Here is a 10501-nt window from a genome sequence, read left to right on the forward strand (position 1 = left end):
ATTTGGTGAATGGCACATAAAATAAATTACAGTGGTTTGACACATACACAACCATAAACTTATGAATTTATTGATAAATTTAGATACCAAATTTCGTTTGTGTGGCTAAATTTATAAAGTTTTTACACCATGGAGATTTATTTTCACATTATAATAGAGATTTTTAATTGGTAAATAAATTTTGTTGGTTCGAAAGGAGTTAGCCAAAAAATTTTCTTATATGATATCTACCAAATTTTTTTTCTTAATATTCTGACTTATCAATACTACATCTTCCCAAAATCATAACTCATTTTATATAATACTTGTTCATATGACATATTTTTAATGAATCGAATTAATTAAAAAATAAAAAAGAGCTAATTACTTTGGATATAAATTCAACCATCAATTTGGATATACTACAATTAATATTCTAAAATTTAGATACAAGTTAAATCCCTATTATTTATCTAATAAATATTGATAATTAAATTTAAAACCCAGAAACCCTATTCTAACCCTATTCTAAAATGTATAATTATCATATTTTTAAAAATATTTAAACATACAATTTAAATAAACTATTTAAATCTATATTAACTTATATATTTTAATGTTATCTTCATCCTTAAAAAAAATTAGGTTTAAAACATTTCAAATAGTTTCATTATTCTACATTGTGTTTTTTCTATATATAAATAAACTGTTTAAATATCCATATTAACTTATATATTTTAATGTTATCTTCATAATAAATAAATAAATTCTTAGGTTTAAGACATTTCAAATAGTTTCATTATTCTATATTGTGGCTTTTTCTCAAATATATGTTTGCATGAATTTTGTCTAAAATCCAACAAAGATTTGTAGATTTGTTGGAATTGGAAGTTTAAAGTGTGAAGTCTACACAGTCCAAGTGTACAAAGAGATTTTCTAAGCATGAAATCTATTTATGCATTCAAAACTATATATAGCAAAGAAAAATCTAGCCTCTTGAAGTGCACATATTTTTTCAAGTTTTAACTATCAGAGAGACATGCCAAATTTTTTTATCTTTCACCAACACTGATTATAACCATGAGTTAACAAACGTAAAAGGACATTAAAATAAATTATAATCATATCTATCAAAAGACTTACCTCATGCTAATCTATTAGAACTTATAAATTTCTATACCAAATTCCATTCACTAATAAATTACAACTTATAAATTTCTATACCAAACTCCATCTACTAATAAATTACAATTCATGTCAAAGGATTTTAGCTTGAATGGTTCGGTGAAAAAAATGTTTGCACAATTGTGGTGTGGGTTAAGATCCTTGGAAACATGTTGTAACTCTCTCATTAGTTACACCAATTTTCTGAAGTTACAAATTTTTTCGGTTAAAATAAATAAATAAATTACAACTCATAATTTTCTATTTAATTTAATTTTTCAATAGAATATATTTCACATAAATATCGTGGGTTTTTATAAATTCAGAATTCAAAAACTACCAATTTACTTTGATTACTCAACAAAAATTAATAAAAATAATAACACATTTTTTATTTTTATTATTTTAGTTTGAAATTATTTTTATTTATAGATTACATTACATCATCCGTATCCGTACTATACTTAGCTAAAAAGAATTTATTGACACAATAACCATGTGGTCAAATTAATCGTGTAAACTTCCCATTAAAGAGCGACTCTCTTGGCACGAACAGAAGACTGATTTCTGTCTTTTAAACGCAAAACGACCCGGATTTATGAGGAGAACTATGTACTTGGAATAACCGGAAGAAGGGTTTCACCTTAATTGAATCATGGGGAAAACCTCCAAGGAACCTTGGTATTTGCCCATGTTCATATAATGCAAAAATGTTTTAAGCGAATACATCAAATCATCAAAAACAGCAATAAACTTTAATTATTGTTCTAGAACACTGTCACTTTCAAAACAAAACAATTTTTAATTTCGTGTTAGATAAGGCAAACGTGTTTTAACGGAATACATTAAATTATCAGGAACTTGTCATTTTTAAGACAAACTTTAATTATTGCGTCAAATACGTTTGAATGGATAACTGTCACATTCAAAACAAATTTTATTCTTTGTGTAAAGACATTTGAATTGAATTGTAATGTCCCAATTTAAAAGGCAAAAAAGTAAAATTACATCATTTTATAATCATAATCTTATAATTTCAAATTTTAATGAACATAAATTTAAAAAGTATAAGAATGGTGATTGGATAATAGTTTTTGAGGAAGTAAACTAATGACGGTGAAGGCAATTGAGTAGTTTCTCAATTATCAAAATGTAGATTCAGTTTTAGCTGGTTTATTTTTGAGCAATTGTTTGAAAAGATTATAAAATTAGCTAATGTTATTTTTGAGCAATTGTATGAAAAAATTGACAAAATTACTACATATCATTTATTAATTGTAATTGGTCATGTACTTAATTATAAAAAGAAAAGAAATTTCTAAAGTCAAAACATTAACCAAGAAATCTAGATCATAGGATGTTAATAGAGTTGGATCGTGTGTGTTGAAATATGGCAACCAGAGTATTCCAATTTAATTTGTCTTTGAATTAAATTGTCAATTAAAATGGAATTTAGTCTTAACAACTATTCGGAAATAATTAATTAATTTATTTTAAATTAATTAGTTGGAGAAATTCAAGTTAGAAGTCTTTCTAAAGTCATGCAAGAGTTATCTTTAAATTAAGGAAATAATTCGTACCGCTTCTATGGATGTTTTCGTTGGTCTTTTCTGCAAGCAGATGCGGATGATTGAGGCAATGTTCTTCCTCTGTTTCTCGTCTGATTCGGGTGGAAAGTTTGAGAGGGTGGGGAATGAGCGGCTTCTTTTGCTGCTCTCTTCCTCATTTCGTGCCTCTCCTTATGTATTGGGCGGTCAGATTTTGTGTTATCTTCCGATGCTTGTCTGCTTGGTTCCTTGGTGCCTTTTCTGCACCTTATAGATGGGTTTCCCTCGTTGCCTTTCGGGGCTTTATTTGGAATCTGTTTAAGCAGATTTGTATGTGGCTCGGTCCACGTTTCTGCATATGCTTCTTGCATTTGCATTATGTAATCTTTTTTATATGAATATATTATGCTTTTTCTTCTGAAAAAAAAGAAGAAGAAGAAGATTGAGTTATATTTGAGTTGCAATTAGTTAACTCAATTTACTGAGTTAAGTCTAGTGAAATTAGTTCCAAACTATTTGAGGAACTAATAGTGAGTTAACAGTTAGTTGATGCATTAATGCACTCAACTAGTGCTACTCCAGTTCAGTGAAGATCCCTTCATCAGAAACTCATGCATGTCTATTCTGAGAAAGACCCGGTTGATATTAATGTTCAAGGACAATGTACTATCAGTTGCATGTGTTTTCTCATGGAGAAAACTCATGCATGCAATCAAGGAGTTATCCTTGAGGATTGCATAGCTTTGGAATATTAGTTTTCCACTTGGTAATAGGCAAATCATTAAGAAGGAACAATGCAAGGAAATAGGAGCTTGGAGGGCAGAGAGGAAGGCTGGAGAGAAGCCAAGATTGCCTGTGAGCATCTGTAAGAATTGTACTAAGAGTTGGCTAGCTGTGAGAGTTAAGGCTCTATATAATTCCTATGTATTCCCACCATGTATGATAATACAATAGTGTGGGGTTTTTAGTTGAGGATTTCCCTAAAGTATTTTCATGTGCATTGTGCCATTGATTCTTCTTCTTTTGGTTATATTGTTCAGCTCGATCTTTAAGCTTTCGCAAATTGATAGTACAAGTAGGTTATGGATAAAATGTGAACAGAATTGAAAAAGAAGGAGATGTAGCTCACAGGTGAGGCCTACACCTGGAGACTACACTCAAAACAGAGAGATCACTCTCGTACACTCTATTATTCATCAATGAAAGATTACATCATTAAATACAATACTAGGAATTAGGAAGTTGCAACCAAACCCCTAAACTCTAGGAACTAATCCTAAACTAGGGAGATACGTTACAACTATGTAACCATTTTCTCCATTAATACAAAATAATATTAATTATTTTCAACTCCCCCCCTTAATGGAGAAAGGGTTCTCCTGGACTCCTAGCATCCTTCTAAACAATTCAAACTTCACACGTGCAAGTGGCTTTGTAAAAATATCAGCCATATTGTCACAAGTTTTACAATATTCAACAGTAATTTCTTTTGACTGTATCTTCTCTCTGACAAAATGGAACTGAGTGTCTATATGTTTGGTGTTTTTGTGAAACACTGGATTGTATGCCAATTTAATGGTGCTTTGGTTGTCGCTTTTGATGGAAGTGGAATTCTTTTGTTCTTTTCCTGCATCATTGAGAAGCCTTCTCAACCAGATCGCTTCACATGTCGCTGCACACAATGCTTGATACTCAGCTTCACACGATGACAAGGCTATAGTACTCTGCTTCTTGCTGCTCCATGCTATGACCCCGGATCCTATGCTGAATGCATAACCTGTGATGGATCTTCGATCATCCAAGTTACCTGCCCAATCTGAATCTGAAAAACCTGCTAGAATAACATCAGATGCGTCAGTGTATAAAATGCCATAATTAACAGTACCACAAAGATACCTCAACACACTTTTCGCTGCTACCCAGTGACTTTCAAGTGGTTTTGACATGAATTGGCTCAACACACTAACAGAGTATGCTAAGTCAGGTCTAGTTGTTGTAAGATATATCAAGCTGCCAACCAGTTATCTATACATTGTAGCATCAACTTCTTTAGTGCCATCGTCACTGCTCAACTTCAGATTCTGCTGCAAAGGTGTTGTTGTTGATCTACACTGATCCATACCAAACTTTTCTAACAGATTTCTGGCATACTTCCCTTGGGTAAGAAAAGTTTGCCCAGTATCTCTGCATACTTCTAATCCCATACAGTAATGAAGTCTTCTAAGATCTTTCATCTCAAAAACTTGTGCCATAAGCCTTTTGATTCCTCTGATTAAATCATCTGCATCACCTGTTATAATCATGTCATCTACATACAAAGAAATCAGAATAATCTGCCCCTGCTTATTGTACTTGGTATACAAATTTGGGTCATTCAAACTTCTATGGAAGCCATACTCTAAAAAGAAAGAATCAACATTTTCGTACCAAGACCTGGGTGCTTGCTTTAAACCATATAAAGCCTTTTTCAATCTGCAAACAAGGTGTTCCTGCCCCTGTTTTACAAACCCTTCTAGCTGTACTAAGTAAATTTCCTCTTTTAATTCACCATTTAAAAATGCAGATTTGACATCAAGCTGGTGTAGCTCCCAATTATATTTAGTAGCTAAAGCAATAAGCATTCTGATTGTATTTAACTTTACTACAGGTGCAAAAGTATCATCAAAATCTATACCTTCCTGCTGTGAATATCCTTTTGCAACCAACCTAGCTTTTAATTTCTCTATACTCCCATTTGCATTCATTTTTGGTTTAAAGAGCCATTTACATCCTATGGTTGTTTTATTCTTAGGCAGTTCAACTAAATCCCAAGTGTCATTTCTAAGAATTGATTCCATCTCTTCATTCATTGCATCTCTCCACTCCTTAAATTGACTAGCTTCTTTGTAATTAGTGGGCTCTACAATGTTCAAAACATTTGACATCAAAGCATAGTCTCTCAATTTTAATGGTAATTGAGTCTTCCTACTAGATCTCCTTGGTAGGGGACTTACCTCAAATTTGTCAGCTCTGAATGGGCTTGCTTTATCACCTTTTTCCTATTCTTCTTTCTGCTCTTGCTCTCTTTCGTCCTCGCCACTTTCATCCATCAACAATGGAATGTGCCAATCATCACCAATGTCATCTTTCCCTTCCTGTACCTGTTCATGAAACACTACATCCGTTCTTGCAAATATCTTATGAGTCTTAGGATTGAACAATTTTTATGCTTTAAATTATGTGCCATAACCAACAAAGATGCATTTCATAGCTTTAGGATCTAATTTCTTCCTATCAGCTTTGGGTATATGGGCAAAGCTTTTGACCTAAATAATCTTAAATGATTTACTGCTGGTTTGAATCCATATAGAGCTTCAAAATGGGTTTTGAAGCTAAGATACCTGGTAGGACTTATGTTCTTCAAATATACAACAGTGTTAATAGCCTCTGCCAAAAAGCTTTTAGATAGATCCTTACCTTGTAACATGCTCCTTGTGCACTCCACTAAGGTTTTGTTTTTGTGTTCTGCGACTCCATTCTGCTGTGGTGTGTGTGGCACTGTAAACTGCTGAACAATCCCGTGAGATTTGCAGAATTTCATGAATTCCCCTAACTTGTATTCTCCCCCTTGATCAGAACGGAGAATTTTTATACTCTTACCAAACTTTTTTTCCACCAAGGTTTTAAATTCTCTAAAGCACTAGAAAGTTTGACTTTTCTTACTCAGAAAATAAACCCATGAATATCTAGTGCAGTCATCAGTAAATAACAAAAAATAATATGCTCCACCTAGCGACCTTGTCTGCATAGGTCCGCATATATCAGTGTGCACTAGTTCTAAAATATCTATTTCCTTCCTCCTATCATGCACAAGAAACTGTTCTCTATGCATTTTACCTAAGGCACATCCATCACAATTTAACTGAATATTACAAAATATAGGGAGCCCCTCAACCATACCTTTTCTCTACAATAGCATGAGGTCCTCCAAATTCAAGTGACCGAATCTCTGATGCCAGAGTTGTTCGGTTGTCGATCCTCTTGCAACCATGGCTAGCTTTGATATACTCTTTACATCTAGTCTGTATAGGCTTCCAACACGCACGCATGTTGCAACTATTTCTTTCTTGCAATCCTTTATCACACAGTGAGTCTTGAAGAACTCGACTTGCATATCTTGATCAGTTATCATGGATACAAATATCAGATTTTTCTTAATTCCAGGTACATATAAAACATTCTGAAGATGACTAATTTTTCCATTTGGTAACTTGACTGGAATAACCCCATAACCTTTAATCTCGTATCCACTATCATCACCTAAATAGATTTTTGATCCATATGTACTTTCCTCAAGACTATCAAAAAATTCCTTTTTACCTGTCATGTGAGAGGATGCTCCGGAATCAACATACCATATATCGTCCTCATCAGATGCTGAAAGGGCATGGTCGACTATGAACAGTCGAAATTCATGACTGAAATCTTTATCTTCTTCAACATCTTCTTCAATAAAGTATCCTCTGTGCTTTGCCTGCTTCCTCTTTGCATCATCAGCCTGCTTCTTAAAGAATACACTCTGTATATGGCCGTTCTTTCCACAATAATAACATTTCCTTACAGAATTATTTGCAATCATACCTTTATGTGGACGTTTCTGTGATTTTCCTCCTTTCTGCTGTGATAGCTGCTGTGGTTGCTTCCCTCTCAATGGTGGTCATTTCGCCATCAACGCAAGATCATCACTCTGGGGGTTCAAGTTCTGCCGCCGCTCCTCCTCTTGCAGCAAGATCCCTGTCAGATCATCAAATGTGGGCGATTTCTCCCTTGTCGCCAATCCAGTGATGAACATTTGAAATTCATCTCGCATCCTGTTCAGTGTGATTGAGACAAGATCAGAGTCAGACACCGCCTCTCCGATGTTCCCCAATGCATCTTTTACACCTTTGATTCGCGCAACAAATGCAAAAACAGACTCATTTTCTTTCATCTTCATCGAAAATAGCTTGCTTTTAAGTGCCATAACTCGGCTTGTGTTCTGGGTCTGATACAGACTTTTGATGGTCGTCCAGATCTCCGCGGACATTTTACAGTCTCTGATGTGTGGGATAACGATGTCCTTCACAGACATTTTCAGCAAAACTTTCGCCTTGTTCTCTCGTTTATCCCAGTCTTTCTCCTGCGCCCCCGCATTCACCCTCTGCTCATCACCTGTAACTATGGACCAAGCATTCGCACCCTCAAGCAAGGTCTGGATCTTAAACTTCCAATTCGTGAAGTTAGATCCATCGAGTTTGCTAGACTCGTGGAGGTAAGATTCCATCGTATTACTCATTCTGATCAGGACTACAAAAAATGAATCTACCCAACAGTAACAAAAAATTGATACCTTTCAAATCGATTTGTCACTGATTCAGATCTGCCAATATCTGATAACTCAGCAAAATCGGTCATGCTCCGATGAGCAAATCCACTATTTTTCAATACAGCCAAATAATCGATCTGATCAAAACTGATCCGATTTGCCTCTTCCGGATAGATCTGCAACTTCTCTGATCTGCTCCCTTTGCAAATCGCCAAACGAAGATGAGGCTTCCCGCAGATCTCCTTGAAGGTGGATTGGCGCGTCCCCGAGTGTATTGGCGCGTTCTCGAGCGAAAAATCCACGCCAAGAAAAAATCGCTTAGAGTAAAATTTGCTGGCGCGATTTTTCCATGATTTTCCGCGCCAATCGGGTATTTTGGCGCTCTGGCGCAATTAATAGCCCGACAGTCGTGCCAATTTCCCTTCCTGGCGCTACTGTCAGCGCGAAAAACGCGCCAATCCCTTTCTATTCAGAAAAAACATCCAGTCCGAGCCAGGTGTTCTGCAATCCACCTGCTCAATTGAGCACAAAGCTCCTTGTGTACATGCGGCCACAGAGGCACCTCACACCACACAGGAAATTCTGCCACAAGGGCAAGCTGGCCACAAAGGCACTTCAGTCACAAGAGGTGATACAAGATCAGGCTCACCCAATCTGAGCTCTGATACCAAGATAAAATGTGAACAAAATTGAAAAAGAAGGAGATGTAGCTCACAGGTGAGGCCTGCACCTGGAGACTACACTCAAAACAGAGAGATCACTCTCGTACACTCTATTATTCATCAATGAAAGATTACATCATTAAATACAATACTAGAAATTAGGAAGTTGCAACCAAACCCCTAAACTCTAGGAACTAATCCTAAACTAGGGAGATACGTTACAACTATGTAACCATTTTCTCCATTAATACAAAATAATATTAATTATTTTCAATTGTTATAGTATTCTGCTTTGATTTATATTGCATTATCGAGTTAACCTACCATCAAATTTTCTACATGGTATTGGAGCTATGAACAGTATATTGGGAAGCGAATTCAAAGTTTGAAGTTCAGGGTTGTAGGTGCAAATTGAATTCATATCATACTTCAAGGTTGGCCAATGGCATTCTATGGATTGAGACTTGAGTATGCCTTGGAAGGTAGCTCAAATTACATAGCATGGAAAGATAGAATGGAGCCTTTATTATAAGACAATGGCTTGAAGGAATTCATTGATTAAGAAATCCCAAAGCCAACTTCAACTAATGCACAAGAGTTAGTTGAGTGGAAGAAGTGTGTGGCCAAGGCGAGAGAGATCATCATTGAGGGGGTTCGAGACCATATTGTCTCGAGTCTCCATGGGAAGGATACTCCATTTTCAATGTGGAAGACATTGAAAGACCTCTACCAGAACAATAGTGACCAAAGGAAATTAGCGCTCAAAGATAAGCTTTGAAGAATCAAAATGGAGAAGGCGATACTATTTCCACATATCTGAACAAGCTCACCACCTGTAGAGATGAGCTTGACAGTGTGGGAATAACTATTGCCGATGAATATATGCTGAACTTCGCTCTCCTTGGCCTTCCAAAGAGTTGGAATAACTACTAGGACTTTGTGAATGGAAGGGAGAAACTGCCAGATTGGGAACGACTGTGGTCGGATCTTATGTAGAAGGAGATCAGGAGCAGCACACGAGATGCTTCTTCATCCAAGAATGATGATGAAGAAAATCTGGCCGTAGTAAGTAAAGCAAGGAAAGGGAAGGGGAAGGCCTCCCATTTCAAATTGACTTCTTCTCATGAAGGGAAGAAGGGTGACATGCCTAAAGTAAGATGCTTTAATTGTCACAAGATGGGACATTATGAGACTAATTGCCCATCAAAGAAGTCCAAGAAGGGATCCTCGGAAGGATCGGAAGGTGAGGCATTAACCTCTCAGTTAGAAATGGATTTTACCCTCATCGCATGCATGGTGTCATCGATGATGGGTTGTGTCTAGTATCTTGACAATGGAGCCTCATTCCACATGACTGGTGATAAAAATTTATTCAGTGCCTTGGAGGAGAAAGACCTCAATATGCGCATAGAGATGGGTGACGACGGAAGGTATAGTGTTTTAGGAGTGGGCACAATTGCTTTTTAAAGGGAGCATAGAGCTCCTCTCAGCTTGAGAGATGTGATATATGTGCATGGGTTGAAGAAGAACTTGGTATCGGTCCTGATGTTGGAGGAAAAAGGCTATGATGTTGTCTTCAATAAAGGAAAGGCGTTTCTAAGACACATAGCCATGGGTCAGACCAAGAGGATAGGGATTCGGGTGAAGAATCTCTATAAGCTAGAGGTAGATGATTGTGCAGCATTGAGTATGAAAGTAGAATTGGTGCAAAGCCAAGACATTGGCGAGTTGTGGCACAGGAAGTTGGGCCATTTGCATCATGGGGCCTTGAAGATAATGCAACTGATATCTACAGGACTTCCCAA

The sequence above is a fragment of the Pinus tabuliformis genome, chromosome 2_1 (assembly GCF_031772625.1).
Source record: "Pinus tabuliformis cultivar Carrire ecotype Pingquan chromosome 2_1, CPIR1, whole genome shotgun sequence".
Lineage (NCBI taxonomy): Eukaryota > Viridiplantae > Streptophyta > Pinopsida > Pinales > Pinaceae > Pinus > Pinus tabuliformis.